This window comes from Astyanax mexicanus, chromosome 16 (assembly GCF_023375975.1).
Source record: "Astyanax mexicanus isolate ESR-SI-001 chromosome 16, AstMex3_surface, whole genome shotgun sequence".
In the NCBI taxonomy this organism is placed as follows: domain Eukaryota; kingdom Metazoa; phylum Chordata; class Actinopteri; order Characiformes; family Acestrorhamphidae; genus Astyanax; species Astyanax mexicanus.
The window spans coordinates 8,417,901-8,435,985 of record NC_064423.1 but is presented as its reverse complement, the minus strand read 5'-3'; the positions used below and the strand labels follow the sequence as shown (position 1 = coordinate 8,435,985).

Here is an 18,085-nt window from a genome sequence, read left to right as displayed (position 1 = left end):
TCATTACAAACACGCTCCAGACTCAGCCTAAATCAGATTCAGATGGTAAATGGAGTCACTTAACACACACTGTCTAAAACAGACGATTCTGTACAGAGAGCTCTCTTAAAGGGCCCATAATCCTACATCTTTACTCCTGTTTGTGGGTTTAGGAAACACAAACACACATAATACATATTTACATGACCATTGAATGCTGTAAACTGTAAAGCATCACAACACAACAAGTCTTTCACATGTGTAGCGCTTCATTTTATACATTATTAGGGTAAGAGTATAATAATACAATTCTAAATGTAGGTATTGTGATAAACACTAATGTGGTGCTACAGGCTTTTATTATGGTTAATTCAGTTTTTACCAGCAGTCTGTGAAGCCCAGGTTCAGCCCTTGTAGCATCTGGTTCTCCAGCGCTGTTTCTCCACGTTCAGCACCTGCAATGAGCCTCCGTAGAGCGAGTTGTTCGGATTTTAGAAAAACTAGCTAACTTTTCTGCTATCCTTCTTTCTTTCTATGCTCCTCCGGCTGTGGGTAGTAGGTGGTCCGTCACAAACCCTGGAGATATCAGCCAATAACAATAGCGTCAGTGGGTTTAGCTTAGCATGCTAGCAGGGGTTAGCTTAGAGCATTAGCCGTGTTTGGTTCTTGGAAATCCGGCTAGCATTTTTAGCTTCCCCGGTGAATCGGCTAACCCGCTAAGCTAACCGTAGCTTCACCTGGTAAGGAACTACATTAAATCAAGTACAGGTGAGAACAACACTGGAAAACAACTGAAAACAGTGTAACAGTATTGTAGTTTGATAAACACAGGCAACAGTGAGTGGAAATACAGAAGAAAATTACTTACATTTGTACAGAAACCCCTTTTGCCTACAGCGCAGACTCCATACGCCATGTTTTTAACTCTGAGTGCTGGAACTCTGGTCAAATGCATGATGGGATTGCCTTCGCCGGTAAGGTTAAGGCGGTTAAGGATTCTGCCCATGAAGGAAGCTGCGTACTGAATGGTACAGTCCTTTTCTTGGGAGTGCTGCTTAAATATGGTGCCCAGTTGAGCAGCTGCCTTCAGAATAAAATGCACTACACTTTTCTATGCACAGTACAATATAATTATAGTAGAAATATATTTTAACTATATGTTGTAAAAATTAAAGATTTTACTATAGTGGAGTAAAAAAAGTAAAGTAAATATAACTTTAATTTTCAAGTTATGTTTACTTAAGTTTACTTACGTCTAATATTAAATGTGCTAAATATTAAATTTAAGTGTGTTTTACAATTCAATTTAGTGGAGTTCTACTGACTTTACCCTTATAAAAAAGTTTCAATTCGCATTAGATCACACAGTTTATAGAGTTTACATTTCGCTGTGATGCTACTCAGCGATGCTGCATCAGCAGCAGTTCTAAAAGAGGCGGAGTCTGGCTTCACATGTATCGGAGGAGGCATGTGCTAGTCTTCACCCTTCTGGTGTTGGGGCATCACTAGTGATAGGGGGAGTTCTAATGAGTGGGTTGGGTAATTGGCTGTGTAAATTGGTGAGAAAATGAAAAAAAAAAAAAACTAAGGTCAAGATTTTATTGGTTCATCAACAACTATTCCTGAACTTCAGAAGTTGCGACAGTAAAGCATTTACCACTTTGCAGTGAAGTAAACATAAGGAACACTGAGCTTTAATTTTATAAGCATTTCCCAGTCCCAAGTTTTTTTCTGATTTGGGGACATATGTAAATGAGTCTACAGCCTATAACTGCCTCTGGCATTAGTAAGTGTTTGTCAGTAAGACACACTGCACTCTAAAAAACAGAGGTACGATAGGAGTACTTTTTTGTACTTAAAGGTACACTCTTCATAATTGTACCCTCAAAGGTACACTATTGGTCTTTACAGGATCAGATTTGTTCCCTCTGAAGTACAAAGTCATTTCTAACAGCAATAAGTACAAATTTGTACCATTTAACCAGCCAAAGGGTACATTCAGTATTCTGTATCACTATACTAATAAACAATATATATTTTAATTGCACATTTTTTATTTGAAAGCCAGACAATTTTGGATAATCAAGTTTTTGAGCCATATTTAGTTAATGATAATGTTTATAATCTTTATAATCTATACTGGCACAAAAACCATGGGTACAAAAAAGGACTTTCACTGAAAGGTACTTTTTTGTACCTCAGTATAAGGTACAGCCCCAGCGACAAGCTTTGTACCCTTTTAAGTACAAATCTGTACTTTATTTTCTTAGTGTGTGCATGCTTTGTTTTCAGTATGTTTTTGGTGGTTTTCTTGAACATGCACGGTCATTACTGCTACCATTTGCATGCTGAACATTCCACTGGCCTCACTGTGACTTTCTGTGTCCTGAGCCGAGAGTGATGGCAGCAAGCCTAAAGCTGCTGTTCCACATAAGAATAATTCAGATTAAAGTGTTTTTGAGAAACGCCTCAGTGTAATGGCATGTTCTGAGGCTATACATAACTATAATAGCATGTTACTGAAGCACAGAACCGGCAGGGATCGGACTCAGATCAGACAATATCATTTTCAACTCTGTATTTTTTTAAATTCCCAGTGCATTTCAATTAGCAGTGTACACTCAAAAAATGATGCAGCAAGAAGCAGATAGTTGTGATATAATGAATCTTTATCTGTGTGAATGTAATGATGATATATTAAAGTGATTATAATATTAGAGTGAAAGGATAATTTAGTTTTTTGGGGCAACTCTTTAGTAATTGAGATGGTTGGTCATGGAGGTGTAAAGGTTCCATATGGCAGCCTGCAGCACATTTACCCACAGATGTTGATACAGCTGGGCCTGTAGATCCTGCTCAACACTCATAGGTTGAAGCTGAAGCTGCGTCCCAGCTGCTCCCTTAAAAGCTGGATTGGTGATAAATCTGGAGACCAGGCAGGATAAGGAGGTGCTGCAATCTGGTGAAGACATTCCTCATTCCTGGGAAACCTTTGCTGTGTGTGGGGGAGCATTATCCTGCTGAAAAATACTATCAGTTGGAAGTTCTGCCATAAGAAGCAGCAACAAATATGTCTGCATGATGTTCTGCACAGATCGCTGATCTGTTAGTGTTCCTTGTATCACTACTAGAGGAGCAGTATTGTCATATTGTCAAGTGATGACACCCCCAGAGGGGGCAGTGGGTAATTTCACATCAAAACAAGAATTGAAATGCTCATCATGAGGCATCCATACATAAACTCACAGTGCATACATGCACTCCCTGTCAGCTTAGTAAAATGTTAGAGTGCATGCCTAGCAGCCAGCAATTTCTCACCAAGTGGTACACTACCCTAAAGTAGCCACTAAAAACCTTTTTATAATGCAGTGGGCAGTGTTGGTAGTAACGGCGTTAAAACTAACGGCGTTACTAACGCCGTTACTTTTTTCAGTAACGAGTAATCTAACTAATTAGTCTGACTGTAACTATAACGCCGTTACCATTTCCGACATCCCGTTACTGCACGTTACTTTAGTCGCTCAATGACCTTTTTTTTTTTTTTTTACTTCGCTTTGCCCTGGTTAACCCCTCCTCTGTCCGGTGAACTTGAGCTTCTGGCTGCTGTGCCTGTGGTTTACGTGGTTTGGCGTTGTGAAGTGAGGCACAATTGTGACGATTTGCGTGCTCTAATCAATTCAGTGATTGCTGTGGACAGGCTAAGTTCCGATTTAAGGACGTTAAGCTCTTTTTAGCTGCTCCGGTTTTTGTGTTGCTGCTGCATTTAGAGCTTAGATTCTCTGCCCGAACCCGACCTGACCCGAGGACCGACCCGAAATCGGGATCCTATTTTTATTTTATATAAAGCTCTGGTGTGATAATCACAATATAGCTAAGTAACCAATTATTATTGTTCACTAAAGCAAACCAAATAGCGAAAACTGAAAGTGAAAATTTTTGTGTATTTTGTGTTTTTAAAACTAACTAAAACGAACTGAAATTACTGATAGAATACCCTCATTTTCGTGTTCAATTTATATATAAGCGCTGTTGTACAGCGGAGTTGTACAGCGGGCGATGTTGTGCCGAGCGCGCGGCACCTGGTCTGTGGCGTTAGTTCTTGTGTAAAGCACTCGCGCTAGCCGCAAAATACGACAGAAAACACTGAGAAAAATAAAAAACAAAATAAAATTAAACTATAATAAAAATGAAAAATGTAATCACGTAGCTCTGGGCGCACGTGAACGCCTCTGCGTTTGACTTGCAGCATTGAGTGTAGCTGTTCTTAAAAATAATTTTAATTAAATAATAGTTCTATGCTTTTATGTAAGTGTTAATTAACATAATTCTAATTACATTTCGCTCATTCAATTAGCCCGAAAACAGACAGTTTATGAGTCGGATCGGGTGGGGCTCATAATGACAGCTCATGGTTCGGGCAGAACGTGCACGGACTCGGCTGGGATGGGTCGGATTTTTTGGGCCCGATCTAAGCTCTATGAAGCTGTTATATTAATACCATTTTAACGGTCATTAGATGGGTGTTTTTGTCCATTATTTTGTTTTGTTTATATATACATATTTCCTTTGAGTGTGGCCTGGTTTGTTAAATTTCATCCCCAGAGGCGTTTTTCCGTCTTTTCCGTTTTTTTCAGTATTACAAGTTAAAGTAATTTTCTTCGGTTGTGTGGAGAATTTCGTTTTTTTTTTTTTGAAATTCGTTAGATTATATTTTTGTCAACATTTTGGGTTTATTTTCGTTTGTTATTTTTCTAATAATAAAGTAAATATAGTAAATACATAATTGATTTCCTTTTTTTTGACGGGCGAATAATAAAGGTAACGTGATAGTTACTTTTACTGGTAACTAGTTACTTTTATAGTGGAGTAACTCCGTTAGTAACTCAGTTACTTTTTTGGAGAAGTAACGAGTAACTATAACTAATTACTTTTTCAAAGTAACGTGCCCAACACTGGCAGTGGGGGAGGTGCTTTAATGCCATCTAGTGACAAGACCCAGTGTCTAACCAGAACTCACCTGTAATCACTTGCATATCTGCCTCAGGTAATGTGAGGTATTGGGCACATGCTCAATGTTAATGTAAAAGTCTATGCAGCTTTAAGAGTGACAGCTATGAACGTTATCCAGTGTAAATGAATCAATGTGAGGATCAGCACAGGACTGCATGTCAGTTTTACACTATCCCATGTCTGAAATCTTACATTAAATCCACTGCCACCCAGTAGAAGTGAATAGCATGAATTAATAAGTGTGCATATACTCACAGCAAGTGAACATTCAGTTAAAGTTAATGTGTTAAAACAAGGCATTGACATCTGCCAGTCTAAAAAGGTTACAAAATAATTCCTCAGGCTTTGGGACTTCAGCAGACCACAGTGAGAGCTAATATTTATAAATGGGAAAAACATGGAACACTGGTGATTCTTCCCAGGAGTGGCCGGCCGACCAAATGATTCCAAAAGGGCATGGACAACTCATCCAGGAGGTCACAAAAGAACCCAGAGCAACATTTAAAGAACTGCAGGTCTCACCTCAGTACCTCAGTTTCTCTCTTTACCTCAGTAAGGGTCAGTGTTAATAAGTCAATATTAAGAAAAAGACTGGACAAAAAAGGTATTTCCAAGACAAAAAAGAACACAACAGCCCATCTCACATTTTCCAAAAACATCTTGATAATCCCCAGGACTTTTGGATAAATGGGATAAATTGCACTGATATGACAAACGTTGAACTGTGTGTTCTGTTACATCTGGCTTAAAACTAACACACAATTTCAGAATAAGAACATCATACTGAACGTAAAGCATGGTGGTGGTAGTGTGATGGTCTGGGCCTATGTTGCTGCTTTAGGGCCTGGGGAACTTCCTGTAATAGATGGAAGCAAGAATTCTGCTCTTTACCACACAATCCTGAAGGAGAATATCCGGCCATCAGTTTGTGACCTCAAGCTCAGGTGTATTCGGGTTCTGCAGCAGGACAATGATCCAAAACACATACACAAAAAAGTCAAAGTCTGATTGAGATTCTGGGGCATAATCATAAACAGGCTTGAAAAAAAACTCCATTGTGTCTGAATTAAAACAATTCTGTAAAGAAGAGTGAACAAAAAATTCTCCAAAGAGATGTAAAAGACTTGTTGCCAGTTATCAGTAAAGCTTGATTTGCAGTTGTTGCCGCCAAGGGTGGAACAACCAAGTTATTAGGTTTACGGGGTAAACACTTTTTCACACAGTGCTAGATTAATTTGAATATTTTTATCCTTTAATATATGAATTTATCATTTAAAAAGTGCTTTTTATATTTACTCCGGTACTCAACAAGACAATGCAACCCCACACGCTGCACATTTTAAAAATGTATTTAAAGCTATTTTAAGGTTTTTAATGTAACAAAATACCTTCGCTGTTTGTTTTAATATAATTCTGTAATTAAGCATGCAAACTCTCAAATAGTTAAAACAACCACCACAGCAGTTCCAGTGCTTCTGAAAAGCAGGCTTCTGTTACATCCTTTAAGTCTGCTTAAGCTGCAGTACAGGTGAAGAAAGCTCCTGCAGGTAGAGCAGCAGGTCTAGAGCTGCTGAGTAAATAGCCACGCTCATTATCTGCATAACAGGTGAACACAGAGCCACCCGAGGAGCCCTCACAATGACGGACCTGACGGGAAAGAGTTTTACTGTGGTAATCTACCTGTCAGTCCTGAGTGATGACGAACACCAACAGCTACACAGGCAGGGCTGCGGTTATATAATGATAATAATAAGCAGCAGAGGCCAGACGAGTGGCGTGAACTGCTTTAATCTCGTTTACAGGAAATTCTGCATGAATGAATGCTTCTTAAATAGTCTGAATCAGTTCTGATGCTGATACAAATCCCAGTCAAATCAGTCATTAGCAGCAGCGCAAACAAAGACATATCACTAAAGTAACAAAGGATCTACTGACACCAATTCAGATATTAATGATTAATCAGCTACACTGCAGGTCTAAACCAGTGGAAGTGACATTCATTTAATACAGATTAATTTTTTTCTGCTTTCTCTCTCTCTCTCTCTCTCTCTCTCTCTCTCTCTCTCTCTCTCTGAGTGATCAGTGCGTCAGTCAGTCTTTTTTATGGTGGAGCTCTTTAAAATATGTTGTTCACAATTATCATAATAATAAAGCTGAGCTCCTGAATGTTAGCAATACATATCAGTCTACACTGTAAACCCAGAAGTTGTTTGAACTCAAATGATTTAAGTCTGTTTTACATAAAATTGGATTTTTCTAAACAGTACTCAACTATTTTGAGTTAGTTGAACATTTGTGGGCACATATACTGTACTATTCAAACTGAGATCTTTGAGTTGAACCAACTTATAATAACTGAGTTTAGTCTGTTACCATTAGCAGCTTCTTTTCCTTTGTCTTCTGTCACAATCTATTTGAATACTGGGCGTGTCCAACAGTTTCTGACTAACACTCACCATCAGTGTGTAGTGTTTCCCCCTGGGCTACCTTACAAATAAATCATCAAATTAAAACATCAACTTATTACAACTAAAGGGGAAGTTGATTTATTTCTATAAGGTAGCCCAGGGGGAATCACTACACACTGATGGTGAGTGTTAGTCAGAAACTGTTGGACACGCCCAGTATGCAATTAGATTGTGACAGAAGCCAATAGAAAAGAAGCTGTTAATGGTAACAGACTAAACTCAGTTATTATTATAAGTTGGTTCAACTCAAAGATCTCAGTTTGAATAGTACAGTATATGTGCCCACAAATGTTCAACTAACTCAAAATAGTTGAGTATTGTTTAGAAAAATCCAATTTTATGTATAACAGACTTAAATCATTTGAGTTCAAACAACTTCTGGGTTTACAGTGTAGACTGATATGTATTGCTAACATTCAGGAGCTCAGCTTTATTATTATGATTATTGTGAACAAGATATTTGAGATATAAAGAGCTCCACCCATAAAAATGCCTCCCAAGCAGCTACAGCTTTTTAAAAGATCCAGATTAAGACAAACCTTAGTCTAAAATACTTTGCACCCAGATGAAATCACCTCTAACACTTCCAAGTGTTCATTTAGGAGATGCTTTTTATGATTTGCATGTTTAATTTATTTTGGCCTTGAGTGTGTGACCCTGTCAGGGATCTGTGGGATACGGGATGCAGGAGGCAAGGTCAGACCCGTAATTAAACAGCTCCGCTCCGACCCGTTCTGCTGAAACACACAACACTTGTCAGCAGGTCTGTGAGGAATATTCTGGAATAATTAGGCCCAGTAGTGCATTAGCTGAGGATTAGACAAAGAAAACCCCCCTCTAACACACAACACACACACACACACATACTCCTATATAGAAATATATTCAGAAATGTGAGGAAAGCCTCATTACAGCCCAAAAATAATCACCTGTCTAGACTTCACTCTCGTTACAGCTCACCCTGCACACTCCACATAATTACTCTCACCCCACACCACAAACACACTCTACAACAGCAGCCCACGGGACACATTTAACCAACCAACACACACACACATATATACACACACACACACTCATACAGAACTCATACATACATACATATTTCCTCTCTCATAATTTTAAAGTGTCTAAAGCTGCTAGAAGCAGTGAAAGTTTACATTTCTGGTGTGATGTGATTTTATGTTAAATAATCTGGTCTCTCCAGGGTAATTTTTTTAAAAATAGAATTTAGAATTCACAACTTCTATTAACCCAAATCAATTATTCTGAGACCAGAATTCACTAACATACAATTGAAATGATTTCTGTTGTGTTAATTTTCTGAAACTAATTTTCTCTCACGCTTTTGATCTTAGCAAATTTCTGTTCATTATTGTTTCATTCCTCAAATCAGTTTTAGAGAATTTTGTGGACAGACAAAAAAAACAAAAGGTCCAAATTGCTTTTTTATAGGAAGTTTGTTATACGCTCCTGCCTCCCATCAAGCTACACCAAAAAAAAAAAAAACGTTTCCCGCAAATTTCACAGTAAGTTAACCGCAAAAAGTTGGCAATAAAGAATTGTAAAACAATAGAATAGATCACTAATAATAGTATACTATTACTATTATAATATACACTGTATATATATATATATATATATACTATTACTGTATAATACTGTATAACACAGTGAAATCAAATGTATTTAGTATATTCTTTAAATTAATTTTACAGTCTATTTGGGTAAAATTTGGGTATCTAATTGGATAAAATTTAGGATGTATGTGTTAAGTAGCCGTCATAATTAAGGGCCATAAACAAGGGTATGCGTATAAACAAGTGTTTTGTCACTGATTAGGGCAACACTGGCATTAGCTAGCCAGCTGTGATTCTAAGCCAAATATTTTTATTATTTAGCTGCAGCTGCTATTGTGGCTGGAAAACATGGAGTCAACCATATTTGACTGAGCTGTGTTCACTAGTAGTGTGATCTAATTGTGTTTTGCATTTTAGAGGTTGCTGTGCAGTGATTGGAGAAATTTTAGAAATATTCATGTGTGTTACTGCAGTCCTACTTGATTGATCCAATACTGTCTTATACTATATATGTATGTATGTATATATATATATATATATATATATATATATATATATATATATATATATTGCTCAGCCAATTACCCAACCCATTCATTAGGACTTTCCCTGTCACTAGTGATGGCCCAACACACCTGGAGGGTGAAGACTAGCACATGCCTCCTCCGACACATGTGAAGTCAAACTCCGCCTCTTTTCGAACTGCTGCTGATGCATCATTGTCGAGTAGCATCACAGCGCACTGAGAGGAAAGTGCAGCAACGTGGTTTCCGATACATCAGCTCACAGACGCCCTGTGCTGCGGACATCACCCTTTAGTGATGTGGGGAGAGAGCGCCATCTACCCACCTGGAGGGAGCAGGGCCAATTTTGCTCCCTCTGAGTGCCGGCAGATGTTTTGTACCGCAGTCAGTTTTTGTTTACTTTCTACTTTCTAGTAAGTTCCCCTTACTCTAAGTAAAATAAATAATTTAAGTGGTGGCGTAGTCTGGTAACCTCTAGTTAGGGGGCGCTACACTGGTGTTTATTCTCACAACAAGGCAGTTGTTGGACATTTCTTAAACCTAAACAAAGCATTTTTCCTCAAATGTTACAGTTATATATACAGGTGGCGGCCCCGTTCTTATAGGGAATCCCGAGATGCATTGTATTTTAGAGTTTTACAACAGAACACAGTTAAGTAATTTACCGTAATTTACTGTATGTAAATTGGTTACAGTGTAGTGTGCAGTGCTGGAGATATGAGAAGATAATGACATAATGTGTTAAGATTTCGAGGCTGTGAGTTTGGAGTGTAAAAAAGCAGCTCAGCAACAGCAGAGTAAAACCATTACACACACAGAGTCGCTCCAATCCCTGATAATAAGAGCTGTAATTGGCTGGATTTACTTTTACACTGACATTTGGTCTGTTCACCTCTTTTTCACAAGTCTGGCTAAAGTTTTGATTTTAACGAGCTGCACGGATGCAAGTGTTTAATTAAAGCTAATGAAGTAGGCTTTTGTAACTTCGCTGTGGCACAGAAGTGTGACCAGAAAGTAGCTTTAAACATTTTACAGCTAATTACAGAAAAGTCTGCTTGGAAGAAACTGCAGAACAGTGAAGCGTGAGAGCTAAAATGAGCATGGGACCAGTTTAGGCTTAGATAAACAACATATACTGGAAATGTCATGCACTGAAATTCCACATTCATGACAAACAGCAAGAATTATTATTTTAACCTAACTGTTAAAAACACAGTAAAAAAAACTACAGACACTACAACTTTGAGAATGAGATGATGTGGTTCTACAGGTACCTGAATGTGTTCACATCAACAACACGCAGCACTGGACTGACAACACATCTACACTCTACAGAAAATATTACACTATTGTATTTTTCAGAATATAAGGTGCACTTAAAATCCTTTGACTTCCCCAAAAATCATCAGTGCACCTAATAATCTGGTGCGTCTTATGTATGAATTCTACCAGTTAGGTATTAAGGAGCAGTAAAGCCACTCTGCTGAAGTACAGCTTTATACAGGAGTTTCCGTTTAGTTCTCCAGCACTGAGACTGGAGCAGCATTAGCAGCTAATCTTGCTAAGGCTAGCTCTTTTGGCATTTAGAGCTGAGTATTATCAGCCTGTAGCCTGCTGCTAACACCGGCTAGCACTGCTGGAGCAGCATTAGCATTAGCCGCTTACTGTGCTAAGCGCTAGTTTTTTTGCCGTTCAGAGGTGAGTAGTATATCAGACTGTAGCCTGCTCATTTACTGTGTTAAAACAAGCTATGTGGCAAGAACTGCTAGCTAATATCTTTGTTAGCTACCTTGACTTACCGGAACACTCAGGGTTCCTCAGTGTAGCGCTGTCAGGCGACATTTACTAGCGTGCTAATTCTAATGCTAATGCTAATTCTCCTGCATCCAGCCAGTGTAAATTTGGAAATCTAAGATTACTGTAAATAAATGTTATCTCCCACTGTCAAGACCAGCTGAATTACAAGAAAAAACATGGTGACACCCGTGTTTCTTACTTGTGTTCCATTATGCACCTTATAATCTGGTGTGCATTATGTATACAAATATACCAGAAAATAGACATTTACTGATAGTGAGCCTCATAATCCGGTGCGCTTTATAGTGTGCGAAAAATATGGTACATCTCCTGAGAAAACGCTTCATCAGTCATCTTTAAGGAGTGGTCTGCTGGGTCAGCAGCATCTCCACCGCTAACAGGAAGAGACTGAATGGGATTATCTGAAAGTCAAGCTCTTCCCTGGGGTGTTATCTTGACCCAGTGGAGGTGACGGAGACAGAAAAATAAGGAATACTTTCAAAAACCTGTCCCACCCCAGGCATCATGCACCCTAAACACATCACAATATTTCTGTCCAAATAAATGTGATCAGTGTAGACAGGCTGCTGTCTCAAACACTGTACATTTATATAACATTACTTCTACAGGATGTTTTTTTTATTTTTGATTTATTTGTCCAAAACATCAGCTGTTGAAAACAATACATTATGTATCTTAGTAACAGTGTAAAGTGTGTGAAATGACCTCTACCATGTTTGAAAGATTTTGTCTTTCTAGCTCTCGCTGTAAGTCGCTGATCTGCTTATGAACAATAGTCTATTACAGCCACCAAAAGGAAATTCAAATGCCGCATATCATATGATAGAAAGTATCATTGTGTCCCATGATTTTTGCCAGGTCCCATGAAGCTAAAGGGCACTGAATTGACCTTTGCTTTATGTGGGATAATTGAGAACACTCTGTTATCAATTTATATATGGCTATGTTCTGTAAAATAACATGGCATGTACTGTTAAATATAACACTAAGTATGCCTTAAATTTGGGCAGTGCAACTCTAAGAAAATTGACTAAAGGCTAAAGTGGCTCCTAATACAGAATTATGCTGACAGTTTCCAGTCCTGGATTCTGCTCTTGTTGGAAGTTAATGGAGCTGTAAAATTTAATTGTCCAGTTAGCATCACACCTACCAAAAAACAACAGGACTGGATAGCGGGTTCAAGATCCAGATTTAAAGAGCGCTGTTTGAGTAATGTCAACTTGAACAGAACAAGTACAGCTCATTTAGTTTATTTAGCAATTGTACTATTTGTACTCAGTTCAGTGTGTTATTTAAACTTGAATTATTTAAATTATTAACACTTAAATGGTTTAAATCAATCAGTTTCCTCTATGCAAACCATCTGCATTTACTAAACTCTTCTGTCACGGCTGGACAGAACCAGCAGACATGCGCTGATGCAGATAAAACGTGACTTTATTAAATAAAGGGGCAGACAAAGAGATATAACATACCTGAGTAGTAAACAGAGTCCAGAGTTCAAACACAGGGAGGCAATATCAGAGGGCAGGCAAAAATCAGAGTCGGTGAACAAAGCAAGGTCAAAAACAAGAGATACAAAAATAGGCAATAGAAACGTGTTGTGTGAGGAAAAACCATCAATACTCGGCAGAGCACAGGAGCTAAATGAGTCCCTTTTATAGGCCAAGAGGCCTAGTATTCTGGTGACCAACTTCCTGGTAGAAGCATGTGATGTGTCATGTGATCATGAGTGAGTGTAATTTCAGTGTGAGGTGCATCCTGGGCAATGTCTGGAGTCTGGAGGCTGCAGATCGCAGGTAGAGCTGAGTGTAAAAGAGACTGGAGAGCTTACAGCACCAGGTGTGACATCTTCAGTGTAATAAAAGATTCATTCTGTGCTGTAAAAACACAACTGACACATTTACCAATAAACTAACAGTGCTATTGTACAGAAACAGTCTTTAATGTTGCTTTGGGAAAATGAGAAAATGACCAAAGGCATGTTATACTGGAACATTTTACTGATCATTGTATTGGTTTGCTCAGCACTCTCCATTATTATATATGACAAACTCTACTCTCATAATAAGGAGTATAACAGGCACTGTCAGCAGTGAATGTCATTATTCTGTTTCTCAAACCATCTGAGGGGATTTGGCAACAGATCCACTTACAGATGACAGCCGTCTCAGTTGCCAGATTGTTGAGAATGCAACATTTTCCCCTAGTTAATGTGTGAAAATGAGCAATTTTGGGTTCCTCCCACCCGACTGGGCCGGTCCAGCAGAGGCTCCAGGGTGGATGTCATTGTCCAGGCTGCAGACAGGCTCTTCACGGAGATCGGGGTAAATTTAGCGGTCTTCCAAAGGCAAAATTAGTTACGCCCCCTGGCTGTGAGAGTAAAGGACGTTAATGAGAAACAGTCCCAGCCCCTCTGTGTCCCCATTACCCTCTGTTCCCAGAGTAAACACTGCAGAGACCAGGCCCGGCCCGGCCTGCCGCATTCAGACCTCAAATAAATGAGAGAGCGTCTCTTACAACAAAATCACATTCGTTCTCTGCCTGCTGTCAAACAATTCAGCGTTCTGTTATTGCTTGAGTTCACATAATTTAAGTACCTTATTTTTCGCACTATAAAACACACTTAAAATCTTTTAATTTTCCCAAAAATCATAAGTAAATCATAAGTAAAACACAGATTTACTCATAGAAAAATAATGCTAGAGAGTGAACAGTAAAGTGTACAACCAGCACAGCTCAAAAATCAATGCTTGTTCTTACAGCCTACAACATACAGAGACCAGGCAGTTAGTTATAGTATATGATCTACATGTTTACCTAAGGCAGCCTAAGGGGAATCAGTACACACTGATTGTGAGAGTCAGAAACTGGGGGATCCAGCCAGTATGCAAATAGATTGTGCCAGAAGCCAATGAAAATAAGTAGTCAATGGCAACAGACTAAACTTTGTTATTATAAGCTGATTAAAATCAAAGATCTTCTTTTGAATGTATATGTAACCACAAATGGTTATCTAAATTAAAATAGTTGAGTAATGTTTGGAAATATAATAATATCCAGTTCAATTTTATTTGAGTTCAAACTAATTGTGGCTTTACAGTGTAAAAGTATTAGTCTGAGGTCCATTTATAACATTATATCGTAAATATACTGTATTTACACATAGCCTTTACAAGTAGCCTAACCTTAATTCAGCCTGTTTTTGTTACTGTTCCTTTAAGAATTTAACGTAAAGAAAAATAAGCTCTTGATTGGTTGTTTAAATTATGGTCCCATATTGTACAATACCAAAAAGGATACCAAGCTTACTATTTTACAAAAGCCATTTTTAGACGTTATGTACCTGGGAGTGAATAGTATAAATATATGAACATTTATATTAGACTTTTATTTTAAAAAGTGAGTAAATTTCAGTTTCCAGATTTCCATGTCTGTAATGATAAGTGCTGCATTGTTAAGGAATATAAGTGCTTGAAAACTGTGTGAGTCTGTGGATGTTTACCCTTTGTGTTGTTCTCAGTTCAGCAGGCTGCATGTTAGCGGTATGCACTAGCATGCTCCTGTCAATTGTAGCAATTAGCTTTCCTCCCGCTCGGCCGCCGGAGAGGTGCGACTGTTTCTTGTTTTTCTTTCTTTTCTTTCTTTTTTTTTTTTTTTTGCACGCTGTCCATAAATTACAGCCTCCGTTTCTGTCTTTTGCCTCCGCTAGACTGGAGTCACCAGCCACGAAAATAATGAGATGATTTTCACATACATTTCCCAGGACGTTTTCTGTCACGCATTTTTACCTTTTCGTTTTTTTTTCTTTTTATAAAGGAAACAACTGTGATTCGTGCTCGCTGAGGACTGCCAATTAAACAGTGCCCTGAAGCAAGAGAGAACCAGCCCGGGCTGTTCTCTGTCACTGTTCTCCGTCACTGTACCGACCAGACGGACTGAGCGGTTCTGGTAATGGACACCCGCTAATTAGCCTCAGTATGGAGGGCGCTAAGCTAAGAGAATGGCCCCAGGCTCTGTCAGGGTTCGTGTTTCTTTGCAGAGGGAAGCTAAAGTCTACCAGAACGGAGAGCGATAACCTCAATATTATAAAAATAATCACTCCTGGGCCTGCTCCTTCCTGCTGTGCAGTGACAAGTTTGCTGATTTAAGCTTCTGACAGCAAGACAGTGCGTCTGCGCTAATGCTATGCTAGCAGAAGCCATGTTTAAAAGTTACCGTAGAACTCTCCGGGAGTCTGATTTATTACCCAGGGTTTCTAACTCGGCTCAGAATTTGTTTTTCGGGAGAAGCAGGAGATTAGATTTGTACAGGGCCAGATGTGGCCAAATGTAGCTTGTCATAATAACTATATGCTCTCGCATTGCATCTGAAATGATTTTATGCTGCAGCTAATCAGGTAAAAACTGTGCACAGGAACAAATACTATTAATTTACTGTGCATAAAAGCAATTACTATTCTAATATTTTGCTCTGATTAAACCTATTATTAATAGGCGTTCATTAATTGCCTTAATTGGCCCAAATTGTGGAGAACTGAATTTCCATCACTTTTTTTGATAAAGAAGTTTCGTTAAAATAGATTCTTTAAGGTTTTAGCCTATGTTGACATGATCACATCATGACAGGAGTCCTGCAGATTTTCCAAAAGTACATACTGAATTCTGATCCAATGACTGGGAAGGACAATGTAGAACAGCGACTGTTATCTTCATAAACTCAGTTTAATTAAAAAGACCCAATAAAAGGGTGAAAAAGCATAGTAGCGGGTTTGACTTATTTGCTAATATGAATCAAAGCCCACCCTATAATGACTTAGAACAACATTTGTGGAATTACTTTTAATCACATATAAATGAAAAACATTTTTTTTCTGTACTTTTGTTTATAATTAGTTAAATTACCTTAAATAATATACAATAACAGATTTTGTTATTATTATTATAAGTAGTAGTAGTAGTTGTAGTAGTAGTTATATATCAACATGTCAATTCTTTTGTATATTTACATTTACTCCTCATTAAAAAAAACCCTTTAAAAACTGCCCCTAAAACTTGGGTCCTACTTTATATATTTTCACAGAGATGTTTGGCAGCAGTTAATATAAACATTAGATAACCCAAACTGTCCTAGTCTTTTATTAGAACAAGAAATTACCCAGAAGCCATTTTTATTGCAGTATATTGTCATTGTTGTGATTCAGTGCTCTCATCACTGATCTCGCGTGTAAAGCTGGCCTGAACTCTCTGGTGCCCAATGAGGTGAAAGCTTGTGTCAGTGAAAATCTACCCAGAAAACATTTCCCACACCATTACACCACCTTTACCATCTTGGGCATGGTTTATCCCAGGGATTTATGCAGATTTACAAGAAAATTACAATGCGATAGTTCCCTAGTCGTTATCTGTGTAGTGTTGATGAATCTATGTTCACTGCAGCCTCAGCTTTCTGTTCTTGTTTGAGAGAAGTGGATCCCAATGTGTTCTTCTGGTGTTGTAGCTCAAACACTTGGATGTGTTGTGCTTTATGAGGTGGTTTTCTGCTCACCACAGCTGTATATCTGCAGTTATCTGTTCATTATCTGAAGTAAAAGTACTGCTATACAAGAAAGACAGCAACAGAGCCAACCCAATGGGTAACTGATTGGTCCCAAACAGGTCATAGCGGGGAAGACAGGTGAAAAAGACAAAACATCAGCATCCGAAAGCAGCACAGAATGTGTGTAAGTAGAGATCTTAAATAACAGGTTAAAGCTGGTGCTGGTTAAGGTAAAAATTACATCCAATTAGAGTATTTCTGGAGTATTTCACTTAAGCTTTCATTTCTATAAGTACTCCACCTCTAAATCACTTTGGGCAATAACATGCGTCCTAGGTGACTGGCTTCTTAAATGAGGGAGATCCTCTTTATCCATTAGCTTGTTGTACACTGTGCGCCCGGATAAGTTGAATTTACTTAAACAGTTTGAGGAAATCGGTTGCTTTAAAAAGTTAAGTAATGAGTAATAAAAAAAAGTTAGCATAATTAGAACATCAAGTTAATACAACTAAAGGGGAAGTTTATTTAACTTTTTTATTTTTGTTATACAGTAAGACCAGATAAGTTGAGTTCACTTAACTTTTATAAGGCAGCCGGTTTGCTCATTTTTTTTAAGTAATGGGGAATGAAAACTTGAGTTAGCATAAATTAAAACCTCAAGTTTTTACAACTAAAGGGAAACTTGATTTATTTCTAAGCTAGCCCGGGGGGAATCACTACACACTGATGGTGAGTGTCAGAAACTGTTGTACACACCCAGTATGCAAATAGATTGTGACAGAAGCCAATGGAAAAGAAGCTGCCAATGGCAACAGACAAAACTCAGTTTTTATAAGTTGGTTTAACTCAAAGATCTCAGTTGGAATGTATATGAGCCCACAAATGTTCAATTAACTCAAAATAGGCTGAGTAATGTTTAGAAAAATCCAGTTTTATGTAAAACAGACTTAAATCATTTGAGTTTAAACAACGTATGGGTTTACAGTGTGGTAGCATGCTCAGCTAACCCTTGTGGACCGTGGGCGGTGTGGTATTGCGGTTATTACGTACAGTATGTTCCTGACACAACCTGTGATGTGGTTGATGTGGGTGGAGATTTGCTGTTGGGGATGTATCGAGGCACTCTGATGTTCACACTACATTAATAATGTGGTCATATGTGTCTCTG

General features: G+C 38.3%; 1 long non-coding RNA gene across 5 annotated transcripts in view; it reads right to left on the bottom strand.

Moving 5' to 3' along the window:
* The window catches only part of LOC125782217 (uncharacterized), a 530,592-nt gene that overhangs the window by 133,911 nt on the left and 378,596 nt on the right, over nt 1–18,085 (bottom strand). The gene's annotated exons all lie outside the window — the stretch shown is intronic.